This window comes from Dendropsophus ebraccatus, chromosome 1 (assembly GCF_027789765.1).
Source record: "Dendropsophus ebraccatus isolate aDenEbr1 chromosome 1, aDenEbr1.pat, whole genome shotgun sequence".
Taxonomy (NCBI): Eukaryota; Metazoa; Chordata; class Amphibia; order Anura; family Hylidae; genus Dendropsophus; species Dendropsophus ebraccatus.
In genome coordinates, this window is record NC_091454.1 from 211,293,062 (window position 1) to 211,312,340 (window position 19,279).

At 43.1% G+C, this 19,279-nt stretch overlaps 1 protein-coding gene and 1 long non-coding RNA gene across 3 annotated transcripts in view; both read left to right on the top strand.

Annotated features, from left to right (window-relative positions):
- Window positions 1-3,470, top strand: part of LOC138768598 (uncharacterized) — an 81,943-nt gene extending 78,473 nt beyond the window's left edge. Inside the window, exon 3 of the long non-coding RNA XR_011359170.1 lies at window positions 3,346-3,470. This is a non-coding gene — a long non-coding RNA (uncharacterized lncRNA). The remainder of the gene's footprint in view (window positions 1-3,345) is intronic.
- PDE4A (phosphodiesterase 4A) overlaps window positions 1-19,279 on the top strand; it is a 570,117-nt gene that overhangs the window by 332,758 nt on the left and 218,080 nt on the right. The window lies entirely within an intron of this gene.

Here is a 19,279-nt window from a genome sequence, read left to right on the forward strand (position 1 = left end):
GATAGTTAAGGTTATGGTCATCAGGCAAGTAAACAATTGTACTGAATTAGGAGCTGGCAGCAAAAACAAAGGTTTAGAGGGAACCTGTCATCCTAAAAATGCTACCTAAGCTATTCCCATCATGTTATAGAGCAGAAGGAGCTGAGCAGATTGATATATGCCTTTATTGGAAAAGATTCAGTATAACTTGTAATTTATTGATTGAAATTTCTGATGTTTCCATGCTATAGAGTCCAGTCCATTAAGTGACACCGCCCACTGGACTCCTTAACACAGAATGATCAGGGATTTCAATGAATATATTACAAGTTATACTGAATCTTTTTCCACAAAGATATATATCAATCTGCTCCCCTCCTTCTGCTCTATAACATGATGACAAAAGATTAGATAGCATTGTCTTGGTGACAGGTTCCCTTTAAGGATAGAGGCTCTGGATTCCGAAAATATACCATTGCCATCAAGAAGTCAAATCAATGCCAGGGAGACGGGGTGATACCTTCTTTTTATTTGAAGATACAAAAAGGTTGGACATCATTGTCCTATCCAGATATATATTTGGACATGACCTACTTCCATTTCCACCGCAGCCAATGCAGTCAATCTTTCTCCCATTATTCTTCTACTATATGTAAGACTAATGACACCTTTCCAACATTGTGTAGGTCTCCCTTGTAGCACCTCCATCAGGACTCAGACTCCACGTAATCTATTGATATATCGATCTAAAGGCCAAGTCACCACCCTAATCCCTTCATCATGTTCCTCTTTTCTGAACAATGCCTACAGTGTGGCCCCACAGGGATTTATGCGCTTCTATGAGGGGGCCCCGCTGCCATGAAGGGGGAACTTGGTCTGTATAATGGGTATTTAGGTGGTACTTGTCAAGGTAACATCCACGTGATTACTGTCAAGTCTTGGAGCATTTTTAATGTGTACTAACCACTATATATTGGGAACTCATCACAGTACCGGCTGTGTTAGAGATGACCAGGGACTACTATGATCACTCAATGGGAACCCCTCACAGTACCTGCAGTGTTAGAGATGACCAGGCACTACTATGATCACTCAATGGTTACACGTTCCCAACTTCTAATAATTCTGATTTAAAAATGAATTCCCGTGAAGTTGAAAAAAAAAGGGGGGGGGGGGGGCGGGGATAGTAAAGTAAACGGACCCGTTTTTGCGCAGCTTCCAGGTCTCTTTGACGGCCGCCTACTGTCATTCTCAGCTGGAATTCGGATAAGTCACGTACCCAGCTCTTCCTGCTACAACATCACATGATTGAGTGATTGCCCGCTCAGCCAGTCAGTGAGTAGGGGGGCTTCCTGCCCCAGTCACCGATTGGCTGAGCAGACAATCAATCACCCGGGTACGTGACATTGCAGCTGAAAGAGCCGCAGGTGGCTGTCGGCCGTCAATAGTACTCCGGAACAGTGCTGCGCGGCCACAGGGACAGGTAAGAATACTTTATTATTTTCCAGCACAGTCTATTATATATCCCAATCTTGCTTAGGAGCCATTGTCAGCACATAGTGTGTTATTTTCTTCACCTGTTAGAGGGGTGATAGGGCTCGTGGCTGTATGTGCACACACACTTTGTTTATATGTAATACACACTGTATGTGTACATACCAACACACCAACTATATGAACAAACATATACTGTATAGTAAATAGACAAAGGGCCTAGGATCTGCTAAAAGCAGTAGTGTAACTATAGGGCATGCAAAGGAAACACATGAGTTGCAGTACCAGACACAGCCCATATACTAAAGTGGCGCTGTTTCTAAAAGAAATCAATGTTTTCTAATCTCCTACCTCTCCATATCAGATACAATACCCTCCTATTAATGCTGCCGGTCAATAATACTGTAAGCACTTATGTAGCACTTTACTCCTATGCCATTGGTATAATACATATGTTTTTCACTTTTCTTTCTTCTGCAAAATGACTGTGATTTTCTCGTCTCCTCGCTTCTACTCCAGTGACTTTTAAATATAGCTTTGGTTAAGGTAGCCTTATGGGAAGCACAATGACAGGCGGCACATCGCTGTGAGCAATTATTAAACAGGAGCTATATACCTCTAATGTTTCCAATATTCGTCTGCTGACCTCCGGGACCTTTCTTGTTGCTACATTATTCCTAAATACTTTACTTTAATTACATCGTCCAAGAAAGCTGACCAATTATATGTAAGTACCCAGAAAGTGCGGGAAAATAACACAGCCTTTTATCAGGGTGCATCCAGGGGAATGGAAGGAATCAGACAAGATGGAGATTCAGCCATCAAGGATAATACCAGTCATAGGGGAAGACTCTTATTTCCCATTTAGATCAATATTCTTGTATATACTGTAGGAGCAGTATTATAGTAGTTATATTCTTGTATATAGGAGCAGTATTATAGTAGTTATATTCTTGTATATAGGAGCAGTATTATAGTAGCTATATTCTTGTATATAGGAGCAGTATTATAGTAGTTATATTCTTGTATATAGGGGGCAGTATTATAGTAGTTATATTCTAGTATATAGGAGGCAGTATTATAGTAGTTATATTCTTGTATATAGGAGCAGTATTATAGTAGTTATATTCTTGTATATAGGAACAGTATTATAGCAGTTATATTCTTGTACATAGGGGCAGTATTATAGTAGTTATGTATAACAAGTAGGAACAGACACTGACACCAGCTGCAAGTCAGCAGTGGGAATAGTAGCATATATGACACTGTCCATACCGCAGTATGAGCGAAAGATCGGCGTGCACAAACAAGAAACTGAGGCACAATGGAAACAATAGAAGAATGGATTTGTGCCCTCACCAGGTCTATAGGCTTCAAACTGTAAGTTTATTTCATCCGGACACAGAGAGGGGAGAGATGGCGGAAGGTGCGGGAGTTTTCCTGATAACAGTTTCGCGCTTCGGCACTTTCTCAAAACAGGACCTCGAGAATGGCCGGTGTTTGTGATGATCTTCATTTGTGCTGAATTGGGAAGCATGTGCACCAGCATCCCAATTCACCATAGCCATAGCAGCCGCACAAATCTGACATGTCAGTTTTTCGTGCGGCCGCTAGGGATCTCAGCCAGAGCTTATACTATGTGTATACACTCTGGCCGGGATTCCCTTTAGACTGTAGTGCACGTGAGTTTTGTATTCATCATGGCCGTTGTTGCCGGTTTGTGAATAATACAAAACTTACGTCGTGGGAACATGGCCTTATGTTGTATATTGCACTATAGCTTTTTCGATACTATCGGTATTTACTATTGAAGGTAACATGAGAGATCACATGGCTGCCAGGTAACTGCCTTTATGTATTAATTGTATTTAGATGTTTTGATACCCAGACCTTTGCTGGTCTTTTGTGACTGGGACGTGAGGTATCAAGGTACCAGGCAGAACAGTAATCCAAGTGTTTACAACAAAGCCGGATGTTTTTCTGGTTATAAAGATTACTACCTATAAGAGCTCTTACCGGCAGGAGAGGTAATTATCTCTATTTATATCATACATTGATTATGCAGATCCCCCTCCCCAATGTAACGTGAGATGTAACTAGATGCATACATTTCACCAGTATAGCAAATGGGATAAACAGTCAACTTAAACGTGGCATGAAGGTTATCTATAGTTTTGTTAGATTTATTTAATGGACTACCACTAGTCTACAATGCAACAAATATAGAGCCGTGGTGGCATAGTAGGACATTACATGATAGTACAGCTCTGGGGTCTGAGGAAGAGCACCATGTAACAGTGTCCTGATTAGACTGGACCACCAGGATCCTATGTTTTTCTAGCCCTGGATAACCCCTTTAAAGGGAATCTGTACTGGTTGGTACCCACCCCAAACCACCGGTACCATTTTATACACCTTATAACGCCATGTCTGATTCGTGGGTCGGCCTTATTCTGGGGCTAGTATTTGGGTGAAAAAAAAGTTTTATTCCAATAGTGCTGGGAGTCAAAGAAGCGGGGCCTAGAGCATCCGTGCCCTAGGCCTACAGCGCCTCTATTCAGCCCAGGGGTATGCTGAAAATAAAGAGAGCTGGGAGAGGTGCCGCAGGTCTAGGGCTGGGATGCTGTAGGCCTCACCCCATTAATTTCCTGCTTTGCCATGCTGCTGGAATATAACGTCTTTTTTTTTTTTTTTACAAAATACTGAAGGCCAACACGGTATGGACATGGCGTTATATAGTATACAAAACGGTATCGGCGGTTTGGGGGCGGGTACCCTCCAATACAGATTCGCTTTAATAGTATAGGAGTTACCTATGATATGTTTGGTCTTAGACGGCTGTAATTTTGTTGTCTCTATTATGCTTGTACCTCATGTCTTACCAAATCTGACTTCTGCTCTCTATAATTTTACCAAACCAAACTTAGACTCCTATGTTGGAGTAAGGTCAGCTAAGAAGAACGGCAGGGAGACCTGGTGTTGCATCGGTAACACGGATGTGAAGCTGGCGGATCTTGGTCTTTTATTCTCTTTATAAGATGATTTAACTCCCGAATCATTTCACAGATTGTACACTCATGTATACTCATGTATACTCCAGCTGTAGACGGAGCTGAATGATGCTCTGCCGGCCGTGGATCCAATTGCTTTGCATTTTACAACCTTTCAAGTGTGCTGGCATACAGCGCAGGATACCGGGGAATCGATCAGTAAGCCCCAAGCATAAAATTGATCCAACTGTAATGAATAAATTGCTTGATCTATATATCTTCCTGCCCTGTTTCTTCAGTTATCTATTAATATATCCAGCTGTATATAAGGTCAATGATGCTAGTTACGGATATAGGCAGACAATGAGGCGCATCAAATTGCATTTGCAATCCAACATATTTATGCACCACTCTAACCCTGCTTAGTAAAACGATCCGGAAAATAGTTAAAGAGGTTCTTAGGTCAGTCGAAAGAATTTTTTTTTTATAACCTTACTCTCTTGCTATACTCTAAACTTTCATGCAAAATGGGTTTTAAACAGTGTCGGACTGGTGTATCTGGGGCCCACCAGAGGAAATGATCCTGAGGGCCCACCAATGAGGAACCAATGAGAAACCACATGTCAGTGTTTGTGCAGGTTCTAAAGCTGGGGGCCCACCGGAGGGGTCCTTTGGTCTGCCAGTCCAATACTGGTTGTGAGTGCTAGGCTCAGGAGATGCTGGTCAGTGCCACCACATCCCCAACTACCAGATATCCGAGTGCTTTTGCCCCCAGACTCTTTTCTATGATCCCATGGTTGACTTCTTGGTTCACTAAGCTTAGCACATTGGTGAATAAGGAAAGCATGTTCTTGATCCATATATTCGAAGGTAGGGTGCGACCATTCTAGGCTGAAAATTCCGCAATTGGCAAATTTTGTTACACCTAAAATGAACCCAATTTTATACTATCACACCTGCAAAAGCAATAACAGCATGGAAGACATTATACGGCAGTACTGAGCAATGCAGTCAAGAAGGATAAGTGAGATACAGTATAACACCCACCAGAAGCAGCAGCGTCCCAGCCTTTCTGTCACTTTGTCTTGAAGACAGATTTTACCAGTGAAGTGAGTGTGAGTGATGAATGGGGGGGAGATTTGGAAATGATGGTTACTTGTTATAGATCAGGGATAGGGAACCTTCGGCCCTCCAGCTTTTGCAAAACTACAATTCCCATCATGCCTGGGCAGCCAAAATTTTGTTCACGGAAGCAGAAAGAAGACAGAAGCAATGGGAAACCAGAAGGCTCCAGATGGAAGCTGGGGGTCGGTGAGTATAGTTTTGTTTTTGTTTTTTTGTGGCTGAGCAATTTCTGTTTTGTTTTTGTTTTTTTTTCTGGATTGGTAAGCCCATGATCAGATCATCTCTTCAGCTCCTGTCCCCAGGGAAAGTATAGCATCTATAGGATATACCCACCATTGACTTTTGCAGCATCTACCATTCCGAACCTTGCAGTCCCATAGCATCTGGTTATGCACCAAGCTCTACGTCACTTTTTTAATTTTTATTTTTAACATCACCTTATATTTAAGCCAATAGCAGTCATTTCAAACTTCTGTAAAAGAAGGGCAGTGATGGTGGAGGATGAGAATATTTATAGCTCAAGTAGCTCTTTTACCTGCTGAGTTTCCACGTTCCCCACTTTCGCTGTCAGTGTTCCCTCCCCCTCAGTCCTTTTCCTCTCATGTCAGAAAATTCTCTGAATTTCTCGGTGTGCTCACATTATGTATACGGCACAAACTGAATACACTGAAACGCGCTTCCTGCAGTCACTTCAAATCTTTTCTTGCACAACAGTGAGTCATATGCACCTAAATTTGGCCGTGCTAGGCTTACCGCTGCGTGCTACCTGACACGGCGAGCCGGCCTACTGAGGAACTGGAATTAGCATATATCTTTTGTATTCGGGGTGGGCCCAGGGCCCCACAAGAGCATTTTTTTTTCAGAGGAGGTAGAAGAAAAGTCTCCATCCTTCCCATTAACACTGGATAATAATTTCTCTCTCTGTTTGTCTCCTTAAACAATAAAGTCTTGTTCAGCGAGTGGAGGCTGTGACAGGATTCCTGAAGCTGTGATTACATCTGCGGGTGCTTCAATCCAGCTGCCTCTTAACGCTGTTCTCAAAATAGTGCGTGCCGATCTGTTCACCACGCCTGCAACTATTGAGATGTTACAGATAATGCTGAATCAATGCTGTTTTTGGACAATTTGTTGGCCCGACCCCACTGGCAATGCCGGGAATGCAAGACTGGAATTCTTATTCCTATCATCTGGAAAACATGATACGTCTTGGTTCTGAATCTCTCCAAATATGATCGTCAAGGGGTTGAGGCCAGTCAGAGGGAGACGGACAAGAGCTACAGTTTGTGTGAAAGTCAACAGAGTCTTCATGTAGCCGTAGCATAACTAACAATTAAAGGGGCAGTCACACGTTCCACAATTACAGTCTGTGCACGGACAATATTCTATGGACCAAAATTTGAAACTTAAAGGGGTAGTGTGGTGAAAAACTTTTTTCACTAAATAACAGACATTACAACTCCAGCCCTCCCTCATGCCGACCCGCTCCAGTGCGTCATCAGCTACTCAACCGCGATTGGCTGAGCATAACAGAAGACGTCTGGGGCTACAGCCAATCATGTGCATCGGCAGGCTTTTGATTGGCTGTAGCCCGCGGCTGAGCAGATGATGACGTGCCGAAGGGGAGCCGGCATGAGGGAGGGCCGGAGCAGTCAGGTCAGCCTCCTGAAGTGACATAATCGTCCCAAGATGGCGGCCTGGATGGAAGGGGTCGACAGTGATTATATTACTCAAGCGTGGGGGGGGGGACATGGAGGAAGGGGGCCATCCACATAAACAACACACATTACAATGTTGTATAACTTTGTAATGTGTGTTATTTAGTGAAAAAAAAGTTTATCACCACACTACCCCTTTAATGCATCAAGCTCTGAAACAGTTTGAAGGGAATTTACCTAAGTGAATGTTAAGTAAAAAATTTTTCCAGTACCTTGTCGGCAATGGCGTGGAGATCCCAGTGATGTGGTCCATTTTTCCAAACGCTGCTTGGCATGATTTCTTCATGTGCAGAGGGACACTCTATGCACTCGAGGCGGCACCCTCCAAAGACATCCTCCCCCCTGTCAATATTCTTTCCCCTCGGTGACGCGTCCAGGCTTGATTCTAATGGAGGCGCATCATAGCTTGATTCTAATGGCACGGATACATTACACTGGGGGCACCAGGCTTGCGTCCAGTGCCGGTGCACAGGAAGAAACAATCACAGAGTGCAGAAATCAGGTGGCATTTTGAAAATACTGGACTGTGGCACCAGGATCTGCATGCCAGCAATGACAAGGTAGTGAAAAAAATTCACTTAGTCAATGGTACATTCACTTTAAATTGCCAGAATAAAAGTTGTTTTTACCCTGAATACCGGCCCCAAGAGTCAGACAGACCCCCTGATCAGACATGCCTTGATGAGGACATCAAAATGGTATTGGTGGGGGGTGGGGCGCAGTTGTCAGTACAGATTTGCTTTAAAGGGGTAGTGCGGCGCTCAGAAATTATTGACAGAATAACACACATTACAAAGTTATACAACTTTGTAATGTATGTTATGTCTGTGAATCGCCCCGTTCCCCGTGGCCCACCACCCCCAACCGTGTACCCGGAAGTGTTGGTGCATTATACATTACCTGATCAGTGTCGAGGGCCGTCCGCCATCTTGTGCCAAACGTCATCTTCGGACGGACGGCCGAGTCGCTGCCACCCGTTCCCGCTCCGCCGCTTCACAACTGTGCTCAGCCGCGTTTGGCTGAGCGCAGTTATGCTCAGCCAATCGCGGCTGAGCATCAGATGACGCTGCAGAGGGCGTCCGGCATTCGGAACAGACGGAGTTGTTCGCCGGCCGCCCGAAGAAGACGTCACTGCTGAGGATCGGAGACCGAGGTCGGCACGTGACAGGTGAGTATAGCGCACCACACTTCTGGGTACACGGGTGGGGGTGGTGGGACACGGGGAAGGGGGCCATTCACAGACATAACATACATTACAAAGTTGTATAACTTTGTAATGTGTGTTAGTCTGTGAATAATTCTTTACCGCCGCACTACCCCTTTAATAGTAAAACAATCTTGAGGTTGAGGTTGTGTTAATACTTTGCAGATTTCAAAACTGGCTATGGATCTAAGAAAGAAAAGATTAAAGGGGAACTATCAGCAGGTTAGACGATATGTCCGTATTGCACCAGCGCCGAGGAGGAAGGTTTGTCTCTCACCTTCATACTCTGTGCCGTTCCCGTGCTGTTAGCATTGTAATTCTCGGTCTGGGGCACTGTTAGGAGCACTGCCCTGCCCACAGAGTGTTGATCCGCCCCCAGGTGCTCCTAACAGTTCTCCAGACCAAGGATTAAACTACTAACAGCACGGGAATGACACAGAGGATGAAGGTAAGAGACATACCTTACTTCTCTGCATCTCTTGCGCAATAGGGGGCTACCAGCAAGTTAAATTTGTCTAACCTGCTGATCATTCCCCTTTAATAAGAAGCCCCCCTATTGCTTTTTGAATTGCATAAAATATAAAAAATGCAGTGTGAACACAGCCTAAAACTAAAGCAAATTGCAGCCACACATCTGTGGATCTCAATCATCTGTAAAACTCTAGAACTTGATATCCTAAATTACTCTCAACAGCAAAAATTCCTCCAAGACCATATAACTACTGGCAGCCATGTTGGTCTTGTTCACAGCGTGAACAGATGCAACTCTTGATGTGTGTGGAGGATGTAGAGAGGTAGAAGTGACCATTTTCGTCTTGTTTTTGGTCTATAACCAGTATGTTTACCATACTTACGTTGTATACAGACTTTACTCTTTTTATGGCACAGGAGATACAAATTACCATTCAACATACTGGAGCGCTCATACAAGGAACATTCTCCTTCAGTAAAAATGACCCATACGTTATCGACTTCCGCAAAAAACCCTTTCATTGAAGTGTAAGACATGGAACACCGCAATAAAGGGCAGCAGAAACATACAAAGCATCAGATAAATGTCCCTGCGACTATGACAGGTGTGAACTTTCTCTTCATACCGACCTGTCAGAGTAAAATACATCTAGTATATTTATTTGTCACACAATAACGGAAATAGCACAAAAAAGCCCAAAATGTCACATCTTACAATCCCAACATGTGACATTTCACCCTATAGAAAAACCCTTCAGTAGTAGACTTGTCTGACTCAGTCTGGCACTGGCTCCTAAAACTTTATAAGGCTATGTTCGACCATCTTGTAATACTTACGGCCGGCAAATAATAATCAATTATTATTTCCAACCATCAGTATTATGAGACGGATGCCTTTCCTCCCATGTACCGTGGTGGGAACATAGCCTATATGTATAAATGCAGGGGATACACATACACGTCACGGGCAAACATTCATGTGTTCCCTATGGGGAGGGGTAATGTCAGGAGCTGTCCGTCACACTTGGCTCCCAGCACTGCCGGAGCTTGTGGCCGGCCTCCTTCTGCTCCCGATGCCGACGGCATCCGAGACGACCAGCCCCGCCGGCTGCCAGGTGCGCGGTGGCAGCATCCTTTAATCTTGCCGAGGCGTCACCGACCCCGGCCAAGCAGCACTGGCGTCCGCTATTGCAATTAACTGACTGGCAGCCGGCACCGCCAGTCAGCTTTGTATGTGTGGTTGGAGTCTCAGCCCCAAAAAGCCAAGTAAGAATCTATAGGTCGTTGTGGCACAAAATTAGAAGTAGGCGGGGGATAGTCAGAAAGTCAAGCCAAAATCAGGAAAACCAGGAATAACGATCAGGATACAACGCTAGCTTAGTCACACTCAAGGAGGCTATATCGCAGGCAAGGGGGCATGATGGGGGTAGTATTCTTATGAAGGCTGGAGTCCCAGCCCTGGAGCGTGATTGGGGCAGAGACCCCAGCCCCCAACCCCCTGACAGAGCTGACTGGCGGTGCTGGCCGCCAGTCAGCATAATGGCAAACATACACAGCACCTGGGCCATCCTGCTCCAACCGCAGCCAGCCCCGGCGGCAGCAAGAGATGCTAGGGTCGCTGTCTAGCAACTGGCCGGCCTGGTTACCAGGGATCTGGATATCACGCTGCAGCACTGTCAGGAGCCGCGCATGCTGGCCGATGCTGACTCCTGACACTTATACTGTATTTCAACATGGGTTTCTAAGCCCTGAGGTGATGAAAGAGATGTTGAATACAGCTCTACTGAAGTCAATGGAGAATATAGCCTGAAGATATAAAAAGTTAAGGAATATTGTGGACCCTTATGTTCTGGCAGGTGACTCCCGCTACAAAGCCTATATTTTGACGTGTTTCTATGAAAGGCGCACTTTCCCCTTATTATAGTCTTGTATTGCGGTGGACGAAGAGCGCCCCATGCTACTAATCTAACATTGTCCGTTTCCTCTGCTCTTCCAGCGTGTGGTTTCGGTGTAAAAACTACTTCAAGCTGTGCAAAATATCTGGAGTTAAATTATTTAAAGGCAGTGCTTTTTAAAAATTGAAAATCGCCGCAGGGACTTTATGATTACGGAGAAAAAAAAGGAGATTTCTAAAATCAAAATATTTTTTCATGGAGAAAACGTAAATGAGGAATTCCACAGTCTCGCAGATAAGAACTTGTTTTTTCATCGTCTGGAAAAGATCACATTTGGTACACTCGGGAGAAGAGGAGGAGGATGACGGAGATACTTTGTTTCGCTAATTACCAGTGAAGAAGTCTTCACAAAGCAGATCTGAAAATGGTGAAACACCGCCATCCAATATTGCATCAATAGCTTAGACTTCTGGTGCTTTATAAAATATAAATAACTGACTGTACCCTGCAAGACTATTGGCAGGGTGGAGAGCAGACGCGAGGAAGCCTTCAGGGCTTCTTGCAAAAAGTTAATTACTATGAACCTTGTTTAACCTCGGGATCTACATTGGTGGCTTTATAATGAGAACCATTTAGTAAAAGGGTGGACAGGCGCCAAGAAAACAAGGATTTATTCGTCACTAGGAGAGAAACATAAGTAAGACAATTTGGTCTATTCCTGCTCAGACCAAGATTCCAGCGTTGATGAAAATCATGTATTGTGGTGAAGATGTCTTGGCTAGATTAAAACTATTGATTAAGTTTTTTTATGTTAAAGCAAATGTATCATCAGGTGCATCATCTTGGTTTTTTTATATGAATGGATCGGCGCAGGCGCACGGATGCCGGTGGCGCGGTCCTTTTTTTCAACCACTGCCTGGTTCCAGTTCCTGAGCCCACCATGCCCACCGGCCCAGCATGAAGCACTGGGGCAGGCCCGCCAGCCCCCAGTGTGATGAAACCTCCTCCCCTCTGTGACGCGGATCCATTGATTCTAATAGAGAGGGGAGATTGTCACAACAGCAGGCCACCCCCAAGTGCTTCATGTCAGGCCAGTGCTCGGGAATAGACCAGCACTTTTCTTGGTGCAAAAAAAAAAAGGATAGCACCACCGGCATCCCCGCACCAGTACAGATCCTTTCATGTACAAAGCCCATAGTGATGTAGCATTACTTTCACTTTAAACCTATTTTTACAGAAGTTTTGATAATGCGTTTTTACATTTTCCACATCACCACCTATTTAAAAAAAATCCTGAAATCTTACAGTTTTCAATGTGGCCACTAAGCCTAATAATAAGCTGACAACTCCTCTTCTGTAAAGAAAACTTTTCAACAGTCTTCTCCTTATGACAAAAGGCAGGAATACAATGAAAAGTGACATCAGTGTATAGACAACACAGGAATACAATAAAAGGTGACACCAGTGTGTGTGTGTGTGTGTGTGTGTGTGTGTGTGTATATATATATATATATATATATATATATATATATATATATATATATATATGTGTATATATATATATTAACAGGGATACCAGTATATGGTCCAGCACGAACAGTGATCCTACCCCTTAAAACTTTACTTTCATTGCATCCTGTAAAAATGCATCTCATCCATTAGACATGAAAATAGCAACAAAAGATCTGTCGCGTTTCGGCTATGGAGCTGTAGTCATCGATCTTTGTTTTTATAAAATTTTCAAGTCTAGAATTCCTTGGTGTCCGTGCACCAGGTGAGAGCTGGCATGTTACGTTTGCCAGTATATAGATGGCATGGCTGCTGCAGTCTGTCCGTGGATGTATCTCCTGATCCCAGCGGATCTGAACAATGAAAATTGCTGTGATCAGTGTGATCACATGTCAAAAGAGATTTTTGGGACAGGTGCACTTTAAAAGAAATCAGTCATGAGTTACAATTCAAATAAATCAATTTTTTTACAACCTTCCTACCTCTATGGACCAAGAATACAATCATGCATAGGTCAGTGATCTGTTATGTCCCTCAATGAAACCTTCCATAACTGTGTATACGGCCATCGAATCTCTCTATTCTATTCTATATATGTTGCCGTCTGCCGTCTAGTCCGTTATAATTTACCTCTACAATTAAATTATAAAACGCACCTGGCTCCTTGATAGAGAGTTATAGGAAAAGTGCCGGCTGCTGCTAAATATACATACCATTACCACCAAGCACTTCGCAATCATGCTGAAAAGAAGACCAATAACATCCGTACAAGACTACATTTTCTTGCACAGCTATACCCGAGTGGGTAATTCCTGCCTAAGAGTCGTAGGTGTCGATAGCATTGTGACTGCCGGTGTAAAACCAGTCCTGCTGTGGAAAATGAGCTTTGCAGCCTTTTCCTGGCTGCCTGCAGTAGAGAGTGCAGAATATACGGAGAGATACTGCTGTGTACTTTACATACATAACAAAATAGTCAAAAAAAAAACAAAAAAAACTTGGAACAATGTTGATCAGTTGTTCAATCTTGTTGCAGTAGTACTGATTGTGGACACGCATGCGCAGTGAAGGGAGACACCTAGTCGCTATACGTATAATGTTGAGTTACACATAAAAAATATTTTAAAAAAATAATCAGAATATATTGCACAACAACTTGCAATCATAACCCTTGTTAAATTTCTTAAAAACAAAAAATTGCCTCTAATAATATTTGATACACCACTTCAACCTGTTCAAACTTTCAGCTTTATTCTTCCATATCAAAATTGATGTCAAGAATAAAGTGCAGTCCACCATCTGATGCGTTTCTGGCCTGTCACCTTTATTCATGGATGGAATACACCAGACACAGAGGAGCCTCTCTAACCATGCACTCTATTAGGTGGGAAGATCTATTACTCCGTTTTTACCACAATTTTTACTCATTTATTTCCAGGGTTCAATGATATTCCACAAATGGGAACTGAAATATAAAGAGGTACATAATATATGTATCCTTCCTTCCTTTTCCTTTATGGCTCTTTATACTATATCCAAGATGAATTGGGCGAGATAACTAGCGTTAAAAAAAAAAAAAAAAAGAAAGACCTGTCCTGACTATGAGGTCTATTGTATCGGTCTAAGGTATTGCTAGCATATCTTTGACAGGGGCCGTGCTGTTTTTGAACCCTTGGCAGACCCTTTTACATTATATATTTATCTTCAACGGAGAAGTGAAAGATGAGGCACTCGTGTATCCTTGAACAATCCGTAACTTTATTCCACCATTAGTTACAACAGGTGCTCATGGACGCGGTCAGGTGAGTGAACGGGCGACAGCCTGTTTCGCGTGATGACATTCACGCTTCCTCTCGGCCCTCCAAAGGCCGAGAGGAAGCATGAACGTCATCACGCGAAACAGGCTGTCGCCCGTTCACTCACCTGACCGCGTCCATGAGCACCTGTTGTAACTAATGGTGGAATAAAGTTACGGATTGTTCAAGGATACACGAGTGCCTCATCTTTCACTTCTCCATTGAAGATAAGTTCCAAAGTAAGTCTTCTACCTGCTTCGGATGATAGAGCACTGTGAGAGTCCTAGAGTCAACTACTAGCGGTACACGCCACAAGCGTACTGGGACCTGTAGTGCCGAGGTAAAAACCTTTTGTATGAATTGCCTTTTACGTTATATCCTGGAAACCCCTTGAAGATCCTACTGTGATCACCACAACTACAATAGGTGCTGATTATGAGAACTGCATCACCCCCTATATACTGACCACATTAGTGCAGCAAGGTGCCGGAGCGTGGCCGATGCATCAACATTACACGTGGCTCTCTCTGCTCCGACACCGGTTAACTAAAGACCAAGATGTTTCCTCAGACTGCAATTCTAATAATTTTTTTTTAATATTTTAATTATTCATCCTTATTAATTATTCACTTGTTAAGCTTAGATAAAAAGAGAGGAAAAGGAGAATTACAATCTTATATTCCAGATGAGAACTGAAGGTCTGGACTTGAGATGAGCGAACCGGGTTCAGGTTCGAGTCCATCCGAACCCGAACGTTCAGTATTTGATTAGCGGGGGCTGCTGAACTTGGATAAAGCTCTAAGGTTGTCTGGAAAACATGGATACAGCCAATGACTATATCCATGATTTCCACATAGCCTTAGGGCTTTATCCAACTTCAGCAGCCACCGCTAATCAAATGCCGAAAGTTCGGGTTCAGATGGACTCAAGCATGCTCCAGGTTCGCTCATCTCTACTCTGTAGCCGATCTTTCCAGAAAATAGAGAAATATCCCAAGAAAACCTATAATTCTATACGTTTTCTAAGGTCACCAGCTGTAAACTAGACAAATTTTGGGTCACAACGCTTTCTTTCACAACAAAAAAAAACATAAAATGTAAATAATTAGAAGAAATAGAAGTAAAGTTTTTGAAAATTCAGCTAAGGCTATGTTCACTGTTTTTCCAATCCGGTTTACTCACCCTTTTTTTTTTTTTTTTTTTTTGCAAAAAATGGATGGAAAAACATATGCATTTGTGTCTATCTGTTTTGACTTGACTTCCATTATGAAAAAAAAACCCAGATCAAACGTATCCATTTTTTAACCCTTTGAAGACCAAGTTGGCCTATTGTGACTCCTATAACGGTTTTATTTTTTACCTACGGGGCTGTATGGGGCGTCATTTTCTCCGCCATGATCTCTAGTTTTTATTAATACCATATTTGTGTAAATTGAACATCTTGATCACTTTTTATTAATTTTTTTATATATATAATGTAACAAAAAATAGGTAATCCTGGCACTTTTTCCATCTTTCTGTGTACGCCGTTGGCCATAAGGTATATTTTATGTTATATTTTATTAGATCGGACAAGTACGCACGTTATGGTATATAATATGTTTATTTTATATTATTAATATGTTTATTTTACATCCAATCAATAGATTGCATACACTGATCATTGCTATGCCATAGGCATAGCATTGATCAGTGTTTTAGGCAATCTGCTCATTGAGCCAGCCTGTGGCAGACTCAATGAGCAGAGCGCCGATCGGACCGCATGGAGGAAGGTAAGAGACCTCCGGTGGTCCGATACAGCGATCAGGACCCCCGCAGTCACACTGTGGGGGTCCCGATCGGTAAGTGGCAAGAGCTGATCCTGTTACTTACACTTAAAGTGACACTGTCACCCCCTTTGTGCATTCTCACTTCTCTACACAGGTGTAAAGGATAAATTTAGCGCTTTTCATACCTTATATCATATCATACGTCATGGTGCTTGTTCAAGTAAAAAGTGTCCTTTTATCAACTGCAGATTGTATTAAGTGGGCGTGACCTTGCGGCATTAGCGTCACTTAGCCCCGCCCACAACGGGGCCAACCGTGGTGTTGCGGGCGGGGCTACGTGGCGCTAATGGCGCGAGGCCCCGCCCACTTAACACAATCTGCAGTTGATAAAAGATGACTTTTTACTTGAACAAGCACCATGACCTATGATATAAAATAAGGTATGAAAACTGCTAAATTTACCCATTACACCTGTGTAGAGATGTCAGAATGCAAAAAGGAGGTGACAGTGTCACTTTAAACGCCGCGATTGCTGCAGCATGTCATTAACACTTCATAACCCAAGACGTACCTGTATGCCCAGGGTTGTCTGGGGACAGTCATCCAAGATGTACAGGTGCGTCCAGGGTCGTCTGGGGACAGGCATCCAAGATGTACAGGTACAGGTACGTCCAGGGTCGTCTGGGGACAGGCATCCAAGATGTACAGGTACAGGTACAGGTACGTCCAGGGTCGTCTGGGGACAGGCATCCAAGATGTACAGGTACAGGTAGGTCCAGGGTCGTCTGGGGACAGGCATCCAAGATGTACAGGTACAGGTACGTCCAGGGTCGTCTGGGGACAGGCATCCAAGATGTACAGGTACAGGTACGTCCAGGGTCGTCTGGGGACAGGCATCCAAGATGTACAGGTACAGGTACGTCCAGGGTTGTCTGGGGACAGTCATCCAAGGCGTACAGGTATGTCCAGGGTCGTCTAGGGGTTAACATACACAAATATAAAAATAAGGTCAAAAACGTTTTTATGTACGTTAAAAAAAATGTGTTTTGATCCTTTTTTGTAATTGAAGTCAATGAAAAAACAGATGCACACAAATGCATCAGTTTTTCCATCCGTTTTTTGCACAAACAAATGAGAAAAATGCACAAACGTAGTGTGAACCCAGCCTAAGGCTATGTTCACACTGTTAAAAACAAACGGCCGTATTTCATTACAATGGCCGTTGTGAGAGCAACGGCCATCATTTCTGAAACAACGCCTGTTATTTGCACAACAAGGGCTGTTGTTTTTACATAGTGTGAACATAGCCTAAGTCTGTTTTTTTTATTTTAAATGCCACTTACATCTGGCTTATTAAGGCATCACAGGCATCTCATAGTCTCAAGCCTTGGTTGCCAGGCCTTCAGTGGCGCCCCCTTCAGCAGATGAGCGACATCAAAATGTCCTCTTTGTCTAGTAATTCCTTACACTGTGAATAGTAAAGGACCATATTCAGCAATAAAATAACTAAATGTGGACATTATGATGATAAACTCGTGACCGTCCTCCTCCCTGCGTCTTCTCATGACGGAGGAAATTCAATTTTTGTCCTGACAAAAAACGGTTAAAAAATGATATACTACCTAAATATAGCACTATAAATAGCCCTGTTATAGAGGGAAAGGTAGCATTATTTCCAGCAATAAAATCTGGCTTTGAAAGGAGAAAATTGAGTTATCTGTCACCTACTTGAAATGTACCACAGCCGTATCCCGGCTATCACCGCTCCGCGCCGGGTGAGGAGAATGACCAATAACTCTAATGGGACAGAAAAGTGTCCTGGTGTCCACGTGAGACGGAAAGTGCTGCTCCGACACGTGTGACCGCAGAGGTGATCCAGGGGGAGAGAGAAGAACAGGCAGAAAGAACACTGCTTGGAACACACTTAAAGGAATTATCCAGGCTAAAAAAAATACATGGCCTCTCAGTTTGGGTGTGGTATTGCAGCTCAGTTCCACTGAAGTAAATGGAGCTGAATTGCAATACCACACACAACCTGAGCACATGGGTGGCGCTGTTTTTGAAAGAAAGTAGCTGTGATTTTTTTTTTAATGTTAGATAACACCTTTAAAGGAAGTGTTGTTGAAAGATCCACAAAAAGGGTTAATTAAAGGGGGATTATATGGAGTAATAGGAGGAGATATAGGGAGGATATATGGAGTAATAGGAGGAGATATAGGAGGATATATGGAGTAATAGGAGGAGATATAGGGAGGATATATGGAGTAATAGGAGGAGATATAGGGAGGATGTATGGAGTAATAGGAGGAGATATAGGAAGGTTATATGGAGTAATAGGAGGAGATATAGGGAGGTATATGGAGTAATAGGAGGAGATATAGGGGGATATATGGAGTAATAGGAGGAGATATAGGGAGGATATATGGAGTAATAGGAGGAGATATAGGGAGGATATATGGAGTAATAGGAGGAGATATGGGGGAGGATATATGGAGTAATAGGAGGAGATATAGGGAGGATATATGGAGTAATAGGAGGAGATATAGGGAGGATATATGGAGTAATAGGAGGAGATATAGGGGAGGTATATGGAGTAATAGGAGGAGATATAGGGAGGATATATGGAGTAATAGGAGGAGATATAGGGGGATATATGGAGTAATAGGAGGAGATATAGGGGGGTTATATGGAGTAATAGGAGGAGATATAGGGAGGATATATGGAGTAATAGGAGGAGATATAGGGGGTATATGGAGTAATAGGAGGAGATATAGGGAGGATATATGGAGTAATAGGAGGAGATATAGGGGGGATATATGGAGTAATAGGAGGAGATATAGGGAGATATATGGAGTAATAGGAGGAGATATAGGGAGGATATATGGAGTAATAGGAGGAGATATAGGGGAGGATATATGGAGTAATAGGAGGAGATATAGGGAGGATATATGGAGTTATAGGAGGAGATATAGGGGGTATATGGAGTAATAGGAGGAGATATAGGGAGGTTATATGGAGTAATAGGAGGAGATATAGGGGAGGATATATGGAGTAATAGGAGGAGATATAGGGAGGGTATATAGAGTAATAGGAGGAGATATAGGGGGATATATGGAGTAATAGGAGGAGATGTAGGGAGGATATATGGAGTAATAGGAGGAGATATAGGGGGATATATGGAGCAATAGGAGGATATATGGAGTAATAGGAGGAGATATAGGGAGGATATATGGAGTAATAGGAGGAGATATAGGGAGGATATATGGAGTAATAAGAGGAGATATAGGGAGGATATATGGAGTAATAGGAGGAGATATAGGGAGTTATATGGAGTAA